The sequence below is a fragment of the Nyctereutes procyonoides genome, unplaced genomic scaffold, assembly GCF_905146905.1.
Source record: "Nyctereutes procyonoides isolate TBG_1078 unplaced genomic scaffold, NYPRO_anot_genome, whole genome shotgun sequence".
Taxonomy (NCBI): Eukaryota; Metazoa; Chordata; class Mammalia; order Carnivora; family Canidae; genus Nyctereutes; species Nyctereutes procyonoides.
In genome coordinates this window covers 45898965-45904064 of record NW_026575051.1, presented here as the reverse complement: position 1 = coordinate 45904064, position 5100 = coordinate 45898965, and the positions used below count along the sequence as shown (strand labels likewise).

At 35.8% G+C, this 5100-nt stretch overlaps 1 pseudogene; it reads right to left on the bottom strand.

Annotated features, from left to right (window-relative positions):
- Window positions 1-3165: 3165 nt before the first annotated feature.
- LOC129512709 (40S ribosomal protein S6-like) lies at window positions 3166-3910 on the bottom strand (annotated as a pseudogene).
- Between the last annotated feature and the right edge of the window lie 1190 nt (window positions 3911-5100).

Genomic DNA, 5100 nt, shown 5'->3' with positions numbered 1-5100 from the left:
AGGGAGCCTGCTTCTTCCTCTGCCTATATTTCTGTCTCTCTCTCTGCATCTCTCATAAATAAATAAATAAAATCTGAAAAAAAAAAGAAAATAGACAATGTGACTTTTTTTGTATTTATAAGATTTTTTTATTTTTATTATTGAAGTATAGTCGACATATGATGTTATATCAGTTTCAGGTGTACAGCATAGTAATTTGACAATTCTATTTATTATACAATACTCTAATGACCATCTATCACTGTACAACACTATTACAATATCACTGACTATATTCCCTATGCTGTACCTTTCATTCCTATGACTTATTCATTCCATAACTGGGAGCCTTTATCTCCCACTCCCCTTCATCTTTTTTGCCCAATTTCCCACCCCTTTTCCCTCTGGCAACCACAAGTTCTCTGTATTTATGAATCTGCATGTGTTTATTTGTTTGCTTTTAGATTCCACATATAAATGAAATCATATGGTATTGTCTTTCTCTATCTGACTTATTTTACTTAGCATAATACCTTTGAGGTCCATCTTCTCAAAAATGGGAAGATCTCATTTTTTATGACTAATATTCCATTGCGTATATATACCACATCTTTTTTTTTTTTTTTTTTTTTTACCAATTCACCCATCAATGGACACTTAGGTCACTTCCATATCTTGGCTATCATATATTATACTGCTATGAACATGAAGGCACCGTATATCTTTTCAAACTAGTGTCTTCATTTTCCTTGGATAAATATCCAGTAGTGGAATTACTGGATGGTGTGGTATTTCTACTTCTAATTCAATGTTTATACACAGACACTACCTGGTTGCTGGATAGAAGGAAATCAGGCAGAGTGAGATATATCCACATAACCTAGAGAAGTTTACAATTCCTTTACCTAACCTATGCAACACCTTTCTGGGACAATGGCAGTATCTTCATTTCTAGAATTATGAACAGAGCTGTAAAACAACTTATTTGAAGCCATGTGACACTTAAAAAGTTTGCAAAACAAGGTTTGTTCTGATTTGTATGATATTATTAATCTCTCTCTCCTCCCTCTCTATTTGGGGGGGGGCAGGAAGTTAAGAGATTTGGTATACTATGAAAACTTTTCCTAAGTATTGTCATGCAGATATTTCTAAGTAGCTCTAGTTTCCTATAATCTTAATTAGCTCCATAACAAGGAAAAAAGAACTCAAACTACCCAAGAGAAAGAAACTAATGAGAACTTTATTCCATGACACTCGATGGTCAATAGTTTTATTCCAGGAAATTCCTGTCTGCAGAAAGATTCTGCTGTTGTGTCCAGCTGTTCTTGAAGAGCATTGTTAGTGGCTTTCCAAGGTTTAAAGCAGCTGGAGGAAAATGAAAACATGGTATTCTGCTAACAATCCAATATCAAATTATACATAATTTCCCAGCAGCATAAAACCTAAAGGCATTCTGACCCACAAATATTGATTTCTTTTTATTTGTCCAAAAAAAATCAAGTTTTAAAATGTACACAGCTTCAAAAACGTCTTTTTTATCTTTTCTGTTTTTAATAATGAAAGAAATTAAATATTCTGTTAAATGTAAAGACAGTCAACAATCCTTGAGACATAAACTATTTTCTAAACAATTCATCTTGGAAAACATGTTGCTCCTATACAATTTAAACACAGGCTTAAATTGTATAATTTAAGCTCAGCGGTTTAACTCAGCGGTTTAGCATCTACCCTCAGCTCAGGGAGTGATTCTGGAGTCCCAGGATCAAGTCCCACGTGAGTCTCCCTGCATGGAGCCTACGTCTCCTCTGCCTGTGTTTCTGTCTGTCTCTCTCTCTCTCTCTCTCTCTCTCTCTTTCTCTGTGTGTGTCCCTCATGATCAAATAAATAAAATCTTTAAAAAAAAAAAGAAACTTCAAAAAAATAAATAAACACAGGCTAAAGACAATCCCATGAAGAAAGCAGGTTTTATTTTATTTTTAAATGTAAAGTCATTCAATACCCTGCCTTATCTTCAAATAAATAAATAGATAGATAGATAGATAGATAGATAGATAAACAAACAAACAAACTGCCAGTGGACAGAGTCACCCCAGAGGTAATTTTCTATTTTCTTTTTGATCATTGATTACATACGGTCTTGTATTGCTTTGTGTTTTTTTTTCCTCCAACAAGGTTTTGAATGTGTTTAAGCTCAAAAACTGTTTCCTTTTTTTATCCTGCACTGCATGAAGTAGAGTTCTAAACATATAAGATAATCAATCTATCTTTCTTAATCTGAAATTCACACAAAGGAACATGTTTATGATGCAGTGTATTTTTCTTCAAGCATTTATGCAAGATTGTTAGAAAGTTAATGAAAGATTATTTTTACGACTATTTGCAAATTTAAACCTTGTTCAAAAATAAGAAATTTATAAAATCATGATTAATTTTTTTTATCCTAGGAAGCAAAAGTTTCAGAAAGATCAAATAGTGAGAGTTCCTAATTCCCAGGACAGAGGTCAAAAGACTTTTTAAAACTTTATATTAATAAAAATACATTGCTAATAGGGCACCTGGGTGCTCAGTCAATTAAGCATCTGCCTTTGGCTCAAATCATGATCTCAGGGTTCTGGGATCAAGCCGCACATTGGGCTCCCTGCTTGGTGAGGAATCTGCTTCTCCCTCTGTCTGCCTCTGCCCCTCCCTCTTTCCCTCTCTCTCTTAAATAACAAAATCAGTCGGGGAAAGGTGGAAGGTGAGATGTTTATATCCTAATGAATATGGATGAATGAAGAAATGAAAAATAAATATCTAAAGAGATGTTTGGAAAAGTGTGACCTATTAATCATTTTGAAGCTTATAAGCATTTTACATTACTGAATTTGGACTTAACATGGTGAAAGATTCTACATGGTGATGGAAGCCTGATAAGCTGCTGCTTCTTTTTTTAATGTCTGATCTTGGGGATCCCAGAGTGGCTCAGTGGTTTAGCGCCTGCCTTTGGCCCAGGGCGTGATCCTGGAGTTCCCGGATCAAGTCCTGGAATCGAGTCCTGGGATGGAGTCCCACATTGTGCTCCCTGCATGAGGTCTGCTTCTCCCTCTGCCTGTGTCTCTGCCTCTGTGTGTGTGTGTGTATCTCATGAATAAATAAATAAATAATTTTTTAAAATGTCTGATCTTCTTTATTTGCACTCAGAAAATCTCATTTTTGACTGGACTCAGATTTAAGGTAGCAGCTCTCAGAGAAGACAACCTCTGTCTCTCAGCAGTCTGTTCCTGGTGGTTTTCTTTGGCCTCCTTCATTCTCTTGGCCAAAGGTTTAGCATATTCTGCATCCTCTACCTTATTTTTGTTAGTGCACTGTTTCTTCAAAGCAACACACCAACGTTTGTGTTGGAGGACACCTGGAATAACAAGACACTGAGTCTTGGGTGCTTTGGTTCTAGGTTTCTTACCTTCTTTGTTTAGGGGCTTTCTCACAACATGCTGGGGAACATCATATTCTTTAGAGAAACTGAAAAGTTTGTGGATTGTGCTAGCTCTTTTGGGCCCCAGGCAACAAGGCACAGTAGTATTGGTGATTCCAGGAATATCCTTTTTCCCCTTTTTTTGCAATAACCAAGTTGAGAACACTGAGATTGGCATCCACATGCAACCCCTAACATATTTGCACTTTCCTCTCCAGTCCTCCTTGGTGTATAGTAGGAATGCCCCTTACTTGGCAGCAGGTGGACATGGCCATGGGTCAAGACAACCTGCTTCATGCAGAAGCCTTATTTGGCTTCCGCACTGATTTGGACCATGTGACCCTTCCATTCTTCACCCAGAGTATCAGCAGCAACTTCTATGGCTAAATGCTTCTCATAAAAGGTACAAAGTTTGCATTCATCCTCCACTTCAATGAGTTTCTGGCAGTCAGTAGCTGGGAAAGAGATGCTTCGCTTCATCCTGAAGCAGCCTACCACCTCCAAGGTGCCAGGAGAAAGAACCGATAAGCTTCTTCTTAACTTCCTAATAAAGTATTCTTGAGGGCACAAAAATGTAAAAGTTGACTTTGAGATCAAATGTTAAGAAAAGATCCTGGAAAATCCGGGTGGAATTGCCACTAAAGGCATCACCAGGCAAGATGAATTGAGAAATACATTATTGAACCACATATCACCTACTCTACTCTGAAACAGAAGAAAAGACCACCCAACCCCAACAAATCAGTACTAAAGACAAAAATGAGAATCCTGGAAGGAGAACAAAAAGAATAAAATAATGAGAGAAGACAATACATGTGGAGGGTAGAAGACAAAGAGCCAGCTAGGAATTATAAGTGTTCCAATTTTTTAAAAATTGGAAGTGTTTAAGAAGAGAGTAGAATAATCAAAGTCTACTGAATGCTTAGTGGGTCAAAGCTGTGACTCTAGGAATTGTATATCCATTCAAGTAATTAATCATTTGTGAGAGCAACAGAAAGACTTTCTCAAATAAATAAAGACTAAGAAATATACTATGGAAGTATACCTGTTGTTAAATTTAAATAAGGCGAGATTCTCAAACTTTTTATTTAAATATAAAATCTGTAATTTTATTTTACCTCAAGCACATGAAATAAGAGAGAAATAACAATAATCTCCTTCAGATTTCACAGAGACTTCACAAGTTTTATGCCTTTTAGAAAAAATTTACATCTCCATCAAATTTATTACCAAGGCAACACATTATTAAGTAAACAACCAATCAAAATTACTGACCTTTCTGAAATTAAAGGTTACCAACAACAGTAGTTAACAATAATCTCTGAAGCCCGGGTATCTTATAAAAATCCTTATCTAAAATTAAAATAAGCAAGAATAGTTTCTAGTTTTCTCTGCAAGTGCAGGGAAAGAAAAAAACAAACATTTTCTTCTTATATCACATTGTCTTCTTTTATTCATGATTAGGAAGGCCTGTGTTTTGGTTAGCACTGACAAAAAAAGAAGCAGACCTCAGAAGCTCAAAGCATATGATATGTAAAAGAATAAAATAGCATTTCAATCATCAGAATGTGGAGCATATAAGGCTTTACATCTCACTTTCTCAAAAACACTAATAAGAGATTTACTCCAACTATCTGAAGAATGAATCAATCTAGCATGGACTTCTGCAT